Genomic DNA, 20,619 nt, shown 5'->3' with positions numbered 1-20,619 from the left:
AACACCTGCCTGCCCATGGGAAGTGGTGAATGAATTCCTTGTTTTGCTTTGCTTGTGTGTGTGGCTTTTGCTTTACCTATTAAACTCTCTTTATCTCAAACCATAAGTCAGAAAGCTACAGCCTGACTTTTACTCTTCCAGATCTCTCCCCCATCCCATTGTGGAGGAGTGAGCAAGTGGCTGTGTGATATTTGGTTGCCAACTGGGGTTAAACCACAACAAATATCTTTATCAGTGACCTGGATGAGTGCACATTCATTAACTTTGCAGATGATACCAAACTGGGGAGTGTTGATCTACGTGAGGGTATGCAGGGTTTACAGGGTGATCTGGACAGGACAGACTGATGGGCTGAGGCCAAGTGTATGAGGTTCAACAAGGAGAAGTGCCAGGTCCTGCACTTGGGTCACAACAACCCCATGCAGCACTATAGGCTTGGGGAAGAGTGGCCAAAAAGCTGCCCAGAGGAAAAGGAGCTGGAGGTGTTTGTCAACAGTCTGCTGAACATGAGCCATCAGTGTGCCCAGCTGGCCAAGAAGGCCAACACATCCTGGTTTGTATCAGAAACAGCACAGCCAGCAAGACTAGAGAAGCGATCATCTCCCTGTACTTGGCACTGGTGAGGCTGCACCTCAAATACCATGTTCAGTTTTGGGCCCCGCACTACAAGAAAGACATTGAGTGTGTCCAGAGAAGGGCAACAACTCTGGTGAGGGGTCTAGACCACAAGTATCAAGAGGAGTGGCTGAGAGAACTGGAGTTGTTTAGTCTGGAGAAAAGAAGGCTCAGGGGAGACCTAATTGCTGTCTGCAACTACTTGAAAGGAGGCTGTAGGCAGGTGGGTGTTGGTCTCTTCTCCCCAAAAACAAGCAATAGAGCAAGAGGAAATGGCCTTAAGTTGAGCTAGGGCAGTTTTAAATTGGATATTAGTAAAAATTTCTTCCCCAAAAGGGTTGTCAAGCATTGGAACAGGCTGCCCAAGGAAGTCATCAAGTCACCATCTCTGGAGGTATTTAAAAGACATGTGGATGCAGTGCTTAGGGACATGTTTTAGTGGTGGACTTGGCAGTGCTAAATTAACTTTTGGACTCAATGATCTTAAAGGTTTTTTCCAACCTAAATAATTCTATGGTTCTATGATTCTATTATATTGATGGACAAATCCTCAGCTGGTTGAAAAAATTACTTAGAAATGAAAAATGGTCCTAGATTAAGTATGAAGAAGCTGACAGATGAAGTGTTAGAAGACTGCTAGTATTAAATCTACCCTTGCTTGTGAAATAAATCTCTGACCTGATAGGGAATATATAACAAGGTGTTCAAATGTGCATATGACATTCCAATCAAAAAAGAAAAGGTAAAGCAATTTGCATTAATTCTCCAATGGATCAGGCTCCAACCCAATTTGTGTATTTAACAAAGAAAAGCATGGAGACTCAGTTCTAGTCCTGGAATAACTCTTTCAACCTGCAAAAGATTCAGATTTAATGTCTCTACTCTAAATCAGCCATTGGAGGGACCAGCTGAGGAGCATGTGTGCTGCAGGCCCTGGTCTAGGATGCCAATCTGGTGTGATAGTGGTTTTCTCAGTTCCACCTTTGATCTGGAACACTGAACACAACACATGGGAAAATTTCATTGAAACATTACCACAAGAAATTTTTTTGATGAATCAACATTTTTTGAGGACAAATGTTTTGCTAAAAAATTCAAAGCTGCTCTAATTACTAGTTCCTACTAGTCTACCCATGCGGACAGCAGGTCTATATATATGCTTAAACCTGAACATGTATCTAATTAGTAATTGAATCTTCAGTATCAGATTAATACCATTTGGTTCACACATTACAAGCACATTTTGATCAGTTTAATTTCCACTAAATCCAGCAGTAGAAATTCAAGAAAAAAAAATCAGAAATCATAGATCACTCCAAAACTTTTTTTCAGATTTAGGAAAACTCAGTATCTTCTCCAAAACAACTTCTTGTCACTTGCTCTCGGCTGAAGTTGTCATCAGAGATTTCTCATGACCTTGTCTAGCCAAAGAGCAAAACTGGTACTTCATAGTAATCTCTTCAATACATTAGTTGAAAACAGTCAGCTATATTTTTTTCTTGATGTTTTGTGCATTCTTTAATTTATTAATCTATTCTTCATTCTTTTACTATTCTAGTAATTTCAGCATGTTCTTTCAATTTTTTCTACACCAGTTTTAAATAATTCATCACTATATTTGGGTAAACTCACAGGCACAAATTAAGCAGCTGAATACCATAAAATTCATTATCTCTTTTCTCCATTTTGTTTGGACTGAAATGGTGATACCATTTTCTAATGCAATTTTCTCTATCAGTTAAAAAACAATTCTTAATTTATTTCCTATCAAAACTCTATTACCTTCTTCCTCAATAACAACAGGCTGGGTCATTATGTCTGCTGTTCAAGCCCATAATCTGATCAGTATATTCATCACGGGCCTTTCTGTAGATTCTCTATGCAGCATACATCTGTCCTTAGAAACACTGCTATCATGAAAGGCTCTCACCATCACTATGGGAACATATTGGGGTTTGTCTCTATAAAATATATTCATGCTCCACCCACTCTAACCCAGTAAAAAAATAATAATTGCTATGACTGGTAAAACACCACAAGTTTTGTATTAACCTAATAGTTCAGAGTCTCAAAATTTGCCTGGGTTTGCTCTGATATAAATGGGGTTTAGTTTGTTATAGCTGTAGTAACCATTTCTCAGTAGTTAAGTGATTACTGTCTAGCCTGTTTTAGTTTAGTTCTGGAAATACAATGCCTGGTAAAGGGCTAACAAAGCTAGGTAATCACTTTAAAAATGGCAGCACTTTATGTTAATTGAAGAGGGATGGTTGTTATGCAACTTCTAAATTTTAGTAGGGGTAAGTAGAAGGAAGTAGTTTATGTTAAGAAGACTTACAAATATAGCGTCAAATGGACTGATTATTGCAATGTTGATATTAATGTAACTGTACTAATAATAATGTCTATTGTACTTTTGTTGCAATGGTAAAATTTTAATTGGACTGTATGCGTAGTGAGTTCCCCTTTTACCAATAACAAGGCTTTCAGTGTAATATAATACCCAGCTGGAGCACTTCTGCTAACATCAGTGTCCCTACCTCCCTTAAATTATAGCTTGAACAACATCACCGCTCTGTACGTCCCTTGACTCATTCTTCATTCTCTCTGTCATCAAGAGTAATGATCTTTTCTTGTCTTTGCTCCTCAAACCCTTTCTGTCTTAAACTTACACTACGTGATTCAGAAACAGGAAGTAAAGTTTTATTCTGTATATAATTCCAAGGTTTTTCACCTTCTCCATAGCTGTAGGAAGAATTATTATTGCACTTATCCATCTCCATATTTTTTCTTCAGACATAGCAAGGGTACTGTCTAACAATATATAAATATTCTTAATCCCCCTTTAAAACACTTTTTTTTCTCTGAAGCACACTAAAATTTTCAGTGTTACATGGGTGGTTTATGAGCACCACTGTCTGCCTGAATATTATATCCTGTTCCTCAGTCTGTATCAACAGGTTAACTTACAGCTATATTGTAAGTTGCCTTACCACCTATTGCTGTGTTTGTTCAAGATGTACAGAGTCCTGGTCAGAGCTTTTTGTTTCCATCCACTATACCAATGTCTCTTCCACTAAGTAAAAGAGAGAGCAGGAGCTGACTCCTGAACTTCAGGCCAAATTACACCAACTAGGTTACATGCACACAGCTTAAAGCTACTCTCTACTAGATCAGAGCAGGGGGAAAGTTTTACTAGTTCAAAACAGAGCAGAATAAATACTTTAAGTAAGGTCAGGAACCAGATAGGTCCTTAAGATTATTTCCTGGCTCTCTTCTCCTTAAAAGAATACATATGAACCCTCTAATATGTCAGAATTATAGCAACAATAAAGGTGGATTTATGGGGACCATTCACTTCCCTTTTCAAGAAATGCTGTACTGTTTCTGCTTTGACCTTTACAGAATGGAAGTTTGGAAATAGCCAGTGAAATAGCTCCTACTACCTCCTAGATTTACCTCAACATTTTCCATACTTTTTCTTTCCCATGGTCATTTGGTTTCTAAGTTTAAAAATATAGGTAAGAAATTTAGTGATATAATTTCAGCTTGTTTGCTGCAAACATATCTATTAGCGCATGAGTATATATACTACCAATTTTTAAAACAGTTCAACAGAACAGTCTCTTCATAGGGAAAGAAATAATTTTTAGATAGTTTCAATGAAGATGAACATAATTAAGAATATTCCAGTGAAACACACAGATGAGCAGAGGTTAACCACATGTTCAAAGGCTTAAATTGTTGAGTGTTCATTCAGAGAAATCCATCTTTGCATTTAGAAGATTTTGGCTTTGAGTATCTATCCTTCTAGAGGTCATTATGGCTTTTGTTTGGTTTTAAATGTCTTCCCAGAAAGCAGTAAAGAATGAGCAAGAAGTAAGACTGCAGCACTGAACAAAGAAATTGTTCAGATATTACTCTGTGAATTACAATTTAAGAAGTAGAGCAATTTAATGAATATAAAGAAAATAACCACAGAACCCTATAGTGATAGCTTCCTGCAAACATTCCTGTGAAGCCTCTGATCCATTAACATAAAAAAGTCATTCAAGTCAAACATGTTAAATATGTATTATACAAAAAACGGATCAAGGCAAAAATGCTGTTCTGAGTCCATCCTTAATCCTACTTATTTTGCAACATACAGTGCAATAAAGCAAGAAGGGCATGTTCTGAATTATTTCTTCAGTAGGATACAAACCACTATAAAACAATACTTTTTTCTGGAAAACTCCACTCTTCCAAGGTATTTTAATCTTATTGGAACTGTTTGTTTCATTTGAATTTGAAAATAACTTCTGAAAAACTCTACATGTGGTATTGCATAGCATTCCTGAACTCCTTCAAGGAGGTAATGGAAACTTCAACAAGAGGAAATAGACAGGAGTCATACAGAGCCACACAGGGTCTTCTTGCTATTAGACCGACCTGCAATACAGATGATTGCAAATAATCAGCAGACTGGGAATCAAGTCCAAAATAACAACAGGAAGAAATTAACCCAACTGCAGGATACCTACCCCCTCTGAAAGCAATAATCACCTCATTATTTTGATATCTTACATTTCATCTTGGGAAGTTCCATGTAAGTGCAAGTTTGGGAGAAAAATTGTATTTGGTTCACGTTTACCTGTGTGCCTGGTACTGTTAATGGATAGGGCAGGAGTGGGGGTATATCTGAATTTGTTCTCACAGTGTGTCCTCTTACACTGTGTGATGACCTTACAAGTAAGTAAGGAGGAAATTTTACCCTCCAAAAAGTATGCAGGATTAATCAAACTCATCACATACCTGATGTAAGCATGCCTGACTGAAAGAGACTGATACTGACCTTGACTCACTGACACCATCTGGACATCCAAGCACAAATTTTTGATTTAATAGAGTACATATAGATTTAGGACCACAAGAGACGGCACTGCTGTTTCAAAACTAGCTGAAACAAGATGTAAGGAATAAAGCTTTATTTTGACATAGTTAGACTGACTTGAGCAAAGCAAAAGTTGAGACTCAGGCTCAGATCAGAGTTTCAAAGTCAGCACACTGACAGCGAGATCTTCAGTTTAACTGTCAGCTCAGGCCTCTTCACCAGAAACAACTCCCTCTGCACTCGATCTTTGCCTTAGCTGAAGCATCATCTTACCCTCAAATATTTAAAGTGAGGAACACTGCAAACAAATGGAAAAGCAAATGTGAGACAACTCAAGTGGCTAAAGTGATGCTAAATGCCTTGCTGAATGAGGACATTAACTCTCCCTTGGTTTTATATTCAGAGAGAGCAAGAGCAATAACTGAGGGCACTGAGTGATATGCAAGGAAGATTTGCCTCCCTTCCCCTACTTTACATGCTAGCCCCGAGGCAAACATGAGCTTTTCAGCTTTACAAATTACTCTGGCTATCGCTCTGTGCCTATGCATGTTTCCTATGCACCATAAAAGGTCAGAAGAAGCACTTAAAGCTCTGAACATGCATCACTGCACTCTTCCACTCTACACAAACTAAAAGCAGCTTTCAATACGGTGCTTCCTTTTACCATCACAGGTTCAGAATGATTTCTTCCTACGGCAATCAGGAAAAAGCTACAATCCCTCTTTGGTAATATGCACTCTAGATCTTAATCATCTATTTATACAGACATTTCCTCTTTACAAATAAATGTAGAGTGAAACAGAATAAATATTCATTTAAAAACCAAATGTTTATGTTTTGGAAAATGCCTGTTTACCAGAAATTCTTCAAACAGAATGATGTTCTCCAGCTGCAGGAAAGGTTTCCATTAAAATGCTTTTATATTCATTGCATTCAGTGCTATAGCAGAGTGACCCTCTCTTGGGTAATGAGTGAGCTAGGGTTTCAGGTTACATCAAATCCTTCCTTCTATCTGTAACAGGAAGGCTGTAGTGGTGTAAATTAGATGGTTAGCTGATGAAAGGGAATGATAACACCACAAGGAATGCAAAACCTGTTGATCTCTGTATACAATGTAATGACGGATGCTTCCTTTAGAAAAAGCTTTCTTAAAAAAAAAAAAAAAACAAAAAACAAAACCAAACAAAAAACCAAACTTTTATGTGATGCATAAGAGTACAGCAGCATGAAAGATAAGAAGTGCACTTCCTAACTCCTTTGCACTCATTTGCCCCACAGCAGCCTAGAAACATGTCCACAGCACAGCCTGGCTGACAGCAGCAATACCTTAGTCTGATCGTTCATACTGTATGATTTTCACATGGTTGCTTTCTAAAAAGGCTGCCTTACCAGATAGTTGAATCACTTCCTACTTACTACCATCAACCTGAAGGAAGCTAATATGCAAAAAAGCAGTCTGTCACTTCGCTGTTGCTCAGCAAACTTGCAAGAGACTAAGACCAAGCCACAGATCCACTGGAATAGGCTTGATGTCTGTCTTGCATGGGCCCACCCGAGGCTCCAACTCCACCTCCTCAATTCCTTGATCTGTCTCCCTTTGCCACCCATCATTAAATGCCCTAATCTCTTCTGAGCACCCCAGACTTAAAGTTTCTTCTTGGCTAAGTGGTCTCCATGGCCCTGTCATACCTTACCTCCTTATCTGAGGGCCAACACAGTGTTGTGAAGCATGCCAGAATCACACATGCAACCCATCATGACACCAGAATGTGGAATTCATTTAATGATTTAAATTATTTCTTGCTGATAAAATATTTAACAGGAGGTTACTCATAGATAATATTTGGCATATTTCCTGGAAACGCTATGGCTCTGTTCTTAAAGCATGTAAATTATTAATGATATTTTATAAAGTACTGATTAGTGAGCCCTTCATACTACTCAATACATTTACAGGAAGTCAGCTGTTCCAATTCAAACCAAGATTAGTAACACAGAGAAAACAATAAATAATAAATACAGGTCTTCTTCCTGTGGCACAACAGCAGCAAAGTGAAGACAAGCATTTTTTCAAGCCAAAGGATGAGGAAATTAGCTATTTTGATTCTTAGCAGAACCAAGCTGAGGTACCCTTCGGGTAGTGATAAACTTTTTTTGAGCAAAGGAGAAAATCACACAATAGTCAAAGAAGGAGAAAAGAAAATAACTTTGTGAAATGCTGCTGATTACTTGTTTACTATGAAAAAGTAAAATATCAAACTACAAAATATATGAGCTATGTGTGACTGTATCAGAAATGCACTTTTGTTATTTGCTGTTGGTTAAGCAGCACCTTAATCCTCGTAAAATCAGTAGGGACACTACTCGGGGAAAGAATTCGTAATGGATATGTCTGGCTATAAAATATGACTATTTCTCATTTAACATAAAAATTATAAAATAAATTCCTCAAGCAATAAACTGAGGTCTGCTTTTTTTTCTATTTAGTCTTTAGCTATTTTATCTCAAGGTCATTTAGATTTGTTCATCTCCTTCACATTAAAAGTAATTAATTGTCTAAAGCCCAGCATTCTTCAAACTAACCTTGGGCCCATTCTACTCCAAACTGTGAACTGTTACTTTTCACATATCCCTTCATCCATAATGTATTTTTAGTAGTCTGTCTTGTGAGTCAAGACAGAACAATGTACTTGCTATTGTTGCTATCAGAATTTCTCACTCTCCTTTCACAAGACTGCTAATTAAATACATTTTGATAAAAAATACTTATGGCAAGGATCATGATTTTATCAAAAATATTTGGATTGCCCTAGAAAACATGCAGGTGGTCACGTATTCAGTTCACCACAGAACTGACAATCTAGATCTAATTCAGATGTCAGAATCCGAGCTGAAAGTGTACCTTCTTTTTTTCCTCCAAACCCCAGGAAAAAGCAATCAGTTAGGGCTTTTGAAGGATGCAGGCAGATGTTGTGAAAGGTGAGGACTCACCAAATGCTGTTCTTACATGGGTGTGGGACAAGGGACAAATCAGAAATGTCCATTGCCCATGCACAGCTTTGGTCATTCCTTCCCCTCTCTGGCTCTTCCATGGACAAAAACATCACCTCCTTAACAAAACCATAGTTGTCAGAACAGTCAGTCAGAAACGTCAAAAATTCAGCAATTAAGGTGACAAGCTAAAGACATTGATCCTCTCTAGCCCTAGTTCTCACAGGAAGCTGTGTCTACTGCTGGCTGGGCTTTCCTTCTGTAGATGGACCCTCTTCTGCCAAAAGAGGGCTAGCTCAAGGTCCTCCTCCTAAACTAACAACTGTATGTAGAGCTAGAGCACAGGGTCAGGGTCAGGGCAAGGTGGGCACAACAGCAAGGGATAGGCTTCAGGCTTCATCTTTTCTAAACAGACAGTTTAGACAATTCCTGAAAGGGGAAGAAACTGTCACACGGATTAGTACTGGGTAGTTGCTGCTCAGGAACAGGGGGGTGGGGGGTGGGGGGATGGGCCGCTAAGGTGTAAGCAGCTGTAGCACAAGGGGGTTTGTTTTCTTTGCTTGATTTGTTTCTTTTTCTACAATCCCCTCCATCTTGACCCCCTTAATATATAGCTACATGGCCTGTCTTTATGGCAGTTCTGGTCATATGCAGAAACTTGTTTTAAGTGGACACCCAAGAGACCAGCAAATCTAATTCACCTTTAAGATCTGTGCTTTATATAAAGACAAAAATAAAATATCATTGGAAACCACGACATGCTACTTTAGTTGTCTAGTAACAAGCAAATTCAAGATTTCAGTTAACATTTAATTGAACTGTGTAACTGTATAACAAAAAGCTGGAAAAGATTTTTGAAAAAGAACTATTAGAATGCTTTTTCCAGAAAATGTTGTTTCCTAATAACTAAACTTTTCCCTATGGTGTAGCAAGACAGATGCCCTCAAAACAGAGGCACTAAAAAGTTGTGGGTTATTTCAGAAGTTTTCAATTAACGCAGATGATGACTATACTTGATATGAAAACTTTTCAGCCAAGCATGTCAACTGTTTGACATTGAAATCTAACAAAGGTAAGAATTCTTCTGAGGTTTCCACTGCATATTTAAAATACTTTGTCGCAGATCCATGCTAGGAGTTCACCAGTTATAATAGCACAGGCATGTTTCCTCTTAAGCAAATATGTCTATATCGCATGTCCTGTCCAAAAAAATATAAAACCTCCCTATCTTTAATCCTTAGATCTGAAAGGATAATGATTTAACAATACAAAACATAAAGAATATGCATAGTATTGCATTGCTATTTTATGTGAAGGGGTAAGTACTGAGCATAAATGTTATATGCCGGGAATTAATACTGACCAGTTTATTATTTCATTTTGAGGAAATACTCATTCTTTCAAAAAAAATTCATGGTCTAGAAAAAACTTACCACACTCCTAAAATATAAATGCCTCTAGTAACTTACTCAAAGAAAACATTCTCTGAATAGTCAATGTTCATTAAGTCTGAACTTTTACTACTCATCAGAGTGCTTCCTGCATGAATTGCCATTTTTTTGCTGTGCACCTGAAGACCTGCATTGTTGGTTATTTACTGTGATCTATGGTGGTTTTTCCCTTCTAAATCACAGAGCCAGTACTTGCTGGAGAATGTCCCTCAAATTCCCTTTACTATGTCCCTTTCATTCTCTTTTTACATTCTACAAACTGACATTCCAAGTGGGCTCCTTCCTGATCTCTATTTCATGGGAGGAGCAGAGATTGCAATCAAATAAGTGCAAATCACTTCAGCTGCCTGGCTAGACTATGAGACTATCAGCTCTAAAAGATCACTTGTGTGTGGCTTGTGCTCCCAGCAATGGGTAAAATGCATCGTTAAAGTCTTGTACTAACAGTTCTTGCAATGAGCAAGGTAGTGATTGGAGCTGTGCCTAAAAACATCAAGCAAATTCTTTGTGATTACATCTCCAACCTTAAATGTAAGGACCCAGAACAATCAGTAAATCTCTGGAGCTCCCTGTTCCTGGATCATCGGTGTGAAAAGAAAGAAAGAAAAGAAAGAAAGAAAGAAAGAAAGAAAGAAAAGAAAGAAAGAAAGAAAGAAAAGAAAGAAAGAAAGAAAGAAAGAAAGAAAGAAAGAAAGAAAGAAAAGAAAGAAAGAAAGAAAGAAAGAAAGAAAGAAAGAAAGAAAGAAAGAAAGAAAGAAAGAAAGAAAGAAAGAAAGAAAGAAAAGAAAAGAAAGAATGAAAGAAAGAAAGAAAGAAAGAAAGAAAAAGAAATTTTTTTTCACTGCTAATTTTTTAATGTGCTTTCAAGGTTCATCTTCTGGCTGTTAGACTAAAGCATGAATTAAGAAGTTTAGTTGCTTTTAGACAGATTTTCTAAGACTGAGATCAATTACTCCCTTTGCATACTACACATTTACTGTGTTTCACAGCCTAGACCCCAGAAAAGGCCAGCTCAGTTACTGTGGAGACCTAAATGCATGCAGGAAAGAGATTAGGTGCTGATTGGTACAGACAGTCAATTAGTACTTCAAAGGGAAGCTGACTCCTTGTTTTATACACACAGAACATTGGATAAAAGATTGTAGTTTGATGTCTTGTAATCTCTGTTGCTTCAGTGTTGACCAGGACAGCATGATATTGGAAGGTTTCTCGGAAGTTAAAAGAGTCCCCCATTGGTTCCTAATGGAATGGAAGCACTAAGAGAAACAATGACATTGTGTGATTTGTACACACTAGCTTTGCTGAAGTATTTCAGGCTGCAGTGACTCTGGGACTCTGTCTGTTCAAGTCAAAAGTATTCTTAATCTCTGTGATGTGCTGATCAAACTTTGAACTGTCAGGTCAAATTATTTCCACCAACCCAGTTCTATTTATGATTAATTAAAATTTCTTCTTGATTGCATACAGTCTTTTTTAATGTATAATCCCTTCATTGTGTAGTGATTGGGAGTATGGGCCCAATCCCTAAAGTAAAAAACAAATTATTACAGTGCATGTTATGCCTATGCTGAGATGTATTAAGTTCACCCTTTCAATAAGGGAAACAAAAAGCAGAAACGTAAGCTGGTAACAAGTAAACCAATACACTGCAAAGAAAGTTTTATTCATGGTGACTATGTAACTACAATTCCATTATGTACATTAGATTAAAACTTTTGCCCTTAACAGGTTTGACTGTATGTCAGCTTCACAATACAGTTTGTGGATGTGTTTTCAGGTTCTGGTCCCCATTCTTCTCAAAGTAGCAAAACATCAAATTAGTATGTAAGTACAAATAACATTCAAGAAATCTTTTATATACAGTACTTAGTTTTTGGTTCAAATAAGGACTATAAACTGTGACTGGAATTAAGTATAGCCAGCTAAAAATATGAGAAATTATTCATTAATTATTTTTGTTATTCCTAAATTATTCCAAAATTTCTCTTGTTTCTTTCCTTCTTCCCCTCCTTAGTGGCTGGCTGGGGTTAAACCACAACACCTCCTTTTGATAAAAATCTTGAAGTCCTTTCTTTACCTATGTTAGTTATCTGTTAGACCTATTTGTCCTGTCTCTCCTCTGAGGTAAATATAAGTGTCCAAATGAGATTAAGAATGAAAAACAGAGAACACAATCCAGGGTGGAACTTTAGAGCCATCCAAATTTAAAAGTTCAATAGAATTATCTAAGTAAGGAGGGGTGGAGTGCTAGATTAATTTCACCTAACTTTAGACAATTAAAACTTAGATGTCTACATGTAAACCAGTCATCCTGTATGAATAACTTTGCAGGCAGTGGATGAAATTAGCACTTTTAGAGGATGATTATGTTGATGTATTTTAGATATCTAAGTTAGAATGAAAGAAATTGGTCTCCAAAGTGCTAAGACATCTCCATTTTATCAGATACATTGCATCAGAATCTGATTATCATTAAGTTCATATACAGTAAATGAAGTAAATTACACTCCAAAGTATAATTTAACCTACCTAATTTTTGAACTGCCTTCAGCACAGAGCAGTCTTTCTCTAAGCTGCTTGTCAGAGAAACCTAAAAGCTTTTTCATTTGCTTTTATTTCCTATTTTGTGTACTGAACATAAGAGATTTTTTTAGTAACTGCAGATACAACAATTATGTATAAGAACCAATTAGAAATTGCTCACAAAATGTTTTAAAAGCTTGATTAAACAAATAACTGTATGAAAAGAATGCATTCAGATTATTTATTCATTAGGTATCCATTAGTCTAGAACAATGAGAAAAAACGATATTTCTCATCAGATTTACAAGCTAGATCTTAAATTTTCATAACCTTGACATTGTTTTTCTCTGAGCATATTAAGCGTTGTTGATACTGATCTGCTGTGATGTGTGTGTGTTCCTATCAGCTCTTCCAGCTCATTTATACAGGTTTTCTTCTTCTGAAAGTAGGTGAAAATTTTCTTCCTTTTTAGTTCATAGTTCACGTTTCAGCGTCTTCATATGCATATTTTCTAGCCTAGCCCAGGGGAAACTATTCCTCAGTGTAAGAGCTGGAGTGATACTACAGCACAGATAAGGTTGTAAGAACTATACCCTAAAATGCCAAGAAGCGGAGTAGAATTTTTGACGCTTTCTGATTTTCAGTTGCAACGTCACATTGTGGGTGCATTATGTTACTGGGTCTTGTTTCTGTCACTATGTAACAGTATAAGTTGGAATTAAAATTGCTCCCAAATCCTACTGTTACCTATATCCAGTGCCAGTGCTGTGATAGCACGGTGATAACATGTTCTAAAGGGCAGGAACAAATAAGCACCCTTTCACTGATGAAAAGCTAAAATGTACATCAACACTCCTCTTGTGATGCTGAGATCAACTGACAGAATTTTACCTAGAAGATAGGACTCATTATACAACACAGAAACGATTCTGGAGGTACACAGTGCAACCAGTTCTTACAATGACTATGGAAGGTAAAGAACTATCTAACTTGCAGTATATTCATCTCTATCTCTGACAAATATGATTTTGTTTCTCTTTCATCCTCATTTATTTAGCATCGATTCAGGTCTGCTGAAAGAAAAGAACAATAAGGTGTGCCCAAATGTTTTAAACTAGCAATTTTGTCTGTGGTTTTAAAAGGGAAGAATGTCTTGAAATAATTCAAATAACAATTCCTGAGATATTAACCAAAATAAAGTCTTGGGAAAAAATGTTAGAAAGCCATACTTCAGTTAAATTGAGTCCTGGTTCAAAGACATAATAGGAAAATAAAGTGAGGCAACCAATTCTGACACATGAACAAGAATGAACATTCTTTGTGGCAACACTTAGATTAAGAAATAGTCCTATAAAGCTCAAAAAAGCAAAACACTGAAGAACTGTGTAGAACTGTGAGACTGCTGACACTTTCTCACTTAATCCAGCAATAATTTTTTTGGTTACACGAGAAGTCCACTAAGATTTGTGCCTGATTCCCATATTGCTCTGATAAACCCATCTGTTTCCCACAGCTCTTATAGTAGCTGCACCACAGATAAGACATACACCAATATCGCAGCAGTACCACTGGGTACACACTATAACAGAGAATACTACACAAACACTCATGCTCTAGTGCCATTGCAGTATCAGTCTCATCTTCCATCCTGCATTGATACACACAGGGAAACAGTCCCTCCTCTCTGCTTCCAACTCCTGCAAACCATGTCTATGCTACTAAAATGCCACAGCCCAGGGAAGAAGATGCCTGACTCTACCCACTGCCACACCATCAGCTCTCTCCCATCTCTGCCTTGGGCTCTTCACTTCCAAAAGGCCATATGGAGAAGACTACATGCAAATGATTAGGCCCACTTAGAAAACTCGTCTCCTTAAACATGTCTACACTTACCCACTTATGTCTATTGTGTTTCGTTTCTGGTTCTGGCCCTCTTTTCGGGGCTCACTAAAACACAGCTTCCATCAAATCCTCCTGCATTTCTTTTCCATTACACAGGGGGATAAAAGTGCCCAAATCTCACATCAGAATGGAATTGGAGCCTGGCTAGTGTGCACAACCAGTCCTGTTAAGCAGGAAATCTTACCTGATCTAGTAATTAAACTTGCTTAAGAGGACTGTAGTGCTAGCAATTTTTCCCTGAATTTGAAGCAGTTTCAGGCAGGAGTTCTTACCTGAGAAATACATGATGCTGAGATGTTGAGCAGTATGACTTTAGTACAGTGCCTAAGATGCCTACTTCTGCCTACAGACTTTGTTGAATGCTGTTCTCCTGAGAGAATTTCACTCATATAGTATTTTGAGAGAGGGTTCACTTGAAAGTCCATTCTGCCTGTGTAATACACTTCCCAGTTCAGTCAGTTGTCCTGAACCAACTGTTTCCTCCATAGCTTGATGCATTTTCTGAACAGGATCAGTTTCATACTGTTGCTAACTCATAAAACATAAGCGCTGAAGGACCATTGGCTTTTTTGCCACAGACCTCTACGCCTAGCAACACTTACCTCATCCATCAATCTCATGGCAGATCAACTAAGAATCCAGTTAGTTTAAAAATTCTTTTTCTTTTCTCATACAAAGGAGGCCCTACACTAAAAGACAGCCACCTCACAGTCAGAGAAGCATTTATTTTCTCATAGTTTCATTCTTCCCTTTCCCAAAGCTCTACAAAATGGTACACAGCACCCTGAGCTTGTGGCATCTCTGAAGTTGCCACCCTCTTACGAATTATGCTCCCACATAGTTCTCAGGAGTTCTTCACTGTCCTGAAACTTTTACCTACACACCTCACATCAACATTTGCTTCTAGGGAGACTAATACCAGTAATATAGTTAGATATATATTAGATAAAAATAAGTTTGTCTCTTCACTCCCCCCACCCCCATAAGAAAGTAGTGATGCAAGCAAATTTTCACCAAAAAACCAAAATCTATTAGAAAAGTTATTCATTAGTAGTATCTATTGTTTACTACTTTAAAGTAGTTAACTTTAGTCAACACTGTTCTCACTGAAAACCAGCACAGTTTTATGAAAAGGATGCTAGGGCAGCTTTGTGGAAAAGATACAAAGGTCATCATACAAAAACTGTTTAATGTTTTAATCCAGTTAGCATGAAAAGTGGGTTTGTGTGGAAAGCAGAAGCAGGCAAACTGGGACTTCTGGCTTATTTTCTAAATTATTTGCAGCATTTCTTTATGTCCCATGGGTTTTGTTGCAGAGATACCAGCCCTGACTCCACATAGGCTAACAGTGGAAATTAGGGAAAGGTGCACTGCAGTGACTTTTTTGCCTCTGCATGAGCCTATTAAGGCTTGAAAGCACCGTGACTGCATTTATGCACTGTTAACTGCCTGAGTCTGCATTAATTTGGGGGTCTCAAAACTGCTACATTCTGTAGTGGGTATGACCTTAGACATGTAAATACCTTTTATTATTTTAAGTCTAACATTCAGTTGTCCTATTATTCAGGATATCCCTGGTTAGACCACTCAGCACTGGAATTTCCATTTTTTTCCCCTGATTGCCAGATCTACACCAGTCTGAACTGCTGAGCTACTCAGAATCAAGTCCCAGCAGGACTAACAAAACAGACATTTCTGTGAATTGCTCAATTTTAGAAATTAATCAGTGAACACTTTCATGTCCAATAGAAGAAAACCACTGGAGCAGACTGCTCAAGAAACAAGCTATCACATTTAAGTCCCCGGACCACATGAAGAGAAGGCCCTTCCAATTGAAGCTGGGACTAGGAATGTTAGCATCTACATGGAGTACTTGCCTGTTGAAATTTGCTGAGCTGCCATAAGCAAAGATCTTTTCTGTAAGATGGTTCACTCCGAATGAGACCCCATAACACACAGGCAAGGGTCCAACATGTGCTGCAGCTGAATCCTTCATTTGCACATCCAGTTGTTCTACTCCTTGGCATTTATCTTTCCAGTCTCAAGCCTTTGCACATGTTGCATCAGTCAGGGATCCTAGTACACTGCCATTTTAGGACAGCTGGCATATTCCCTTGGGCCATTCCTAGGGCATCAGGTTCTCTATGCTGCATAGTACCTAATGAAGCTGGAACCTCTGCTGTACGTGAGCAACAGAGTCACATAACCTGATAGACAGAATCTCACAATTAACATACTCCAGTTTATCACATAAATGATCACTTATGTAGGTTTAGGCTAGGCTGTGCCTCTTTACAGATGGACAGTGGCAGGGCATTCTCTCCACATAGATTAAGTAATCCTTGGTTCCAAAAAATAAGATGACTGAGTTTGTGTTAGGGTAGGTTTTTTTCCTTTCTGGTTGGTCTTGGCTACTCTGTCAATTAGGGTGTGTATGTTACCACAGTGAGGATTCCTGCCTCACTCAACACGGAGTTTAATTGTCTTTAATCCCAATACAGCCCAGGCACCATCTCTTCTGGCTAGTGCTCTAACCCCTGCATTATATGCAAAAAGACAGGCACCAAGTGCCCTTTTTCATGCAGCACAGGGCCTTGGATGAAGTTCACTCAGCAAACTGCCCCCAAGTGGACATAATTCACCTGACATTTCCTTTTGTTTTCCAGCACTGAACAAAAAGGCTCCTAAATTAGATAATATGCATCCTGCAATACAGCCTTTGGATCATTCTCAGACCCAGAAAAATCACACACATTGTGTTGTAATTCAAGAAAGATCTCCCTCTCTAACAGCTTCACAGTGTATCTTGCAGATTAATTTTAGTATGAAGAACTGCAAACTATTCAATGCCCCAACATAGTGGGCTTTATTTTCTGCAAGCACCTTTTATCATAGCATCATTACTGTCCTTATGCAAGAAGACGGTAATGCATTTTGAACGGTTACAGGATTTGTGGTTTTTTTTCTTTTCTTTTCTTGTCTTTTTTTTTTTTTTTTTCTTGATTCACATATTTGTTACTAAAAGCCAGGGGGTTTTCCTTTTCTGTACTCGAAATGTTGCTGCACTCAAGATGCACAATGAGTGTTTCCAAAGGACAGAACTTAAGTTTAACTACACAGATCCCATTTGATACAATAGGAAGTGTGTAGCTTAATCCAATGCAACTCTTTTAACATTAAGAACATGTTTTTCACCCAGTTAGCATTTCAGTGAAGCAGATTTGGGAATAACTTTGTGACAATCTCTAAATCCTAGCAACCAATTTTTAGTTAAGCAGATGCTTTCTAAATAGGTTCTTTGAAACTTTTATGTACTTCTATGGGTTTTCATATTTTTAAAATTGAGAAATACTGGTGTGCATTTCTCACCTGCTTAGCATTAATTTCTGATTCATAATCCCTCTACAAACAACAGGTTTATTGATTATAAAACCTCCCACAAGGCATTCTTGCCAGTGTGTGTCTTTTCTATGAAAATGTGAAAAAGAGCCCCAGACCCCTGAAAAATGGTGACTTGGAAATGAGCCACCTTTATTTTAAGGGGTTTTTTTGCAGTCAACATGTTGCCCCAGCAACCTAGGTTCTTACTGTCTGGCAGAAGACAGATTTCTTTGGTTCCATCATGATGCAAAGCTGAAAGAAGGAAGAAAGAGACAAGCAATGAAAATTCACCATTTCATTATTCGAATATGTGAATTACCCTGAGCTGCAGCCAAGCCATGGGTCTTATCCACAGTGTCCTTCAACACTTATTCAAACCCTTCACTGCTGCAATACTTCATTTCCATTAATTAAATAATTACACCAAACTTTGTGTAAAGATAGCATTCAACTGAATTCAGCCATTCCAAAATAGTTATTCAGTAAAGCTGAAGCTCATATTATGCCATGAATTGACAAAGGTTTTATTTCCCTTACCAGATTTTTTTAAAAGCTCCTTAAAAAAACCCACAACACCCCCAAAAAACTACCACAACACCCCCCCAAAAAAGACCAACCCCAAAACTGAAATTGATGACATTTCAAGTGAGTGAAAAAAAAAAGTAGTGTCCCACAATTTTAGTTTTTTATTTGATATCATAAGCACGTCATTATACTCTAGTACAGTTAACATATCTTAAAGATGACGTTCTATGAAGATTAAAAAAGGATTGACCTTGGTTACATAACATGAATTCCATTGTTATTAGTGGAAAAAAGTGGCGCTTGAACAGGTTTATGTAATAAGATTACATTTTAGCCTTTTTTTGGTCCCTCTTTGGTACACACGGTCACAAAACACTTTACCTTCAGTCAGGTACATGGCTCAGGAGAAAAAAACAAGGACAGCTGAAAGAAATAGCAAAGTAAAACAGCTCTTTATGCAACCAGTTGCAAAGAATTTGCAAGAAAGGAGAAAAAGACATCTCAAAATGCATACAGAAGGGTGCAGCAGAAGCCAGATTTGCCTTGCAAGTGATGACTATCAAGGGAGTGGTCTGTATGATGTGTACGATACAGTATTGTGACTTTGAGATCTGTTCTTTTGTCTCTAACACTTTTCACCATCTCTATATAATACAGATATTGGGCAGTCAAAACATCATTGTGTAGCAGGTAAATCAGGGATGGAGGACATCATGCAGTAGACATCACAGTGGCACAGGCTACAAAATATATAAACAGGAAGCTTATATACTAACCCACAGCTCTCAGCCACCACACTGTAAAAATGAGGGAGGAACTGATATCTAGCTAGAGAAGAAAGTTCATTGCACTCATTACAGTATTTAATTTTATCCACCACATTTTGGTACTAGATGTGTCTATGAGCAAATGGAGTTTTTAACAGAAGTAGAGGACAGTAAAACCTAGAATAAGATCATGCATTGTATTTATAGGCAGTTTGGTAAATTTAGGAATGCCTAGGGAACTGAGAAATGATATGCATTGTGACACCAGCTGTGAACACCATTCTCTGGCATCCAAAGTGTTACACCTCTAACCATAATCTGAATTCTGAACACTTCTCTACTGTTTTATGTGAAATATGCCAAGCTTTTTGAGAGACATTTATTCCTCTGCCAGAGAGGGTTTTGTTTTCATCTCTGTCAGATCATAATAGGCAACATTTGGAGGAGCATAGAGCAAAAAACAACAGGCAAGACAAAGCTGAAGGAAATATTAATGGTCACAGCAGACACATCAGAGGGACAAATTCCCCCCTGTCATACAGATCATGACACATTTGAAAATTCTTCATACCAAGAGAAAGATGGAGGCTTGGGCATACATCTCATGTATTATTATCATCAAAACATAAAGGAGTGGCAGAAAAGCCATGACAATGACACAACGTTGGTGAAAATTATCAGTACTGAAGCAGAAGTTACTGAATGGGGTGAAAGGTCGAATCATGTCAAAAGCAAATCAACATCTATGAAGAAATCATTATTTTCAGAGAGAATTTTGAAATTCAGTACCCTGAAGTATGTTGTAAGCACACATCTTTTTTCAGAGGCTTTTTTTTTCTTTTTCTTCATTTTTTTAGCATATAAACCATATGCACATATGTAGAAGATGGAGGCACAGCTGGTCTAAGGTCTGATATGGTCTATGTAATTTATTTTTCAGGATGGTTTTATTCAACTATTCCATATTCTCTGACCTCTAATTCTTTCCAAAATCCTATATATTCAAGACATGTTTACAATGAAATCTATTAAATTCTTTCTGATTGCACAAGTAGCTGATTCCAGCAAAAGACCAAAATCTCATACTTTTTTATATAAATAAAATACAGCCAAATAAAACTAAACAGCCTACAAATACAGTGGGATGTAAGTTTTAAAATTGATCGATGATTTTCATCATTTCCATCATTGACAGCCCCATTATGCCACTGGATGATCTGACAGCTTAAATTAAGGAAATAACAAAGGAAACACAACAATGAAAATACAATAGAAAGGTGAAAAATTATACCTCATATCACTATTTTAATTTTCTCTTCTGTGTGTTTCTTGTTTTCAACTGTTTTAGTATTCCAGATAGCAATTGAGATCCTTTAGAAATATAGTTCATGAATGCAGAATATTCCTATTTTCCACCTGCTACTGCAGTCACTACAAAATGTAAATCCTTTCAAACTAGAGCTGTCTTGTTTGGTTTTGGTCTGTCTGCAGTTTTAACTATATATACAAACATACCGATAACACTGCACTATTCTCCTCCAATTCATTTATGTTATGAGTAAGAGATCTTAACTTCTGAAGTAAACAAGTTGGT

The sequence above is a fragment of the Falco biarmicus genome, chromosome 2, assembly GCF_023638135.1.
Source record: "Falco biarmicus isolate bFalBia1 chromosome 2, bFalBia1.pri, whole genome shotgun sequence".
Taxonomy (NCBI): Eukaryota; Metazoa; Chordata; class Aves; order Falconiformes; family Falconidae; genus Falco; species Falco biarmicus.
The sequence above is the reverse complement of the archived record's forward strand: the minus strand, read 5'-3'. Positions refer to the sequence as shown.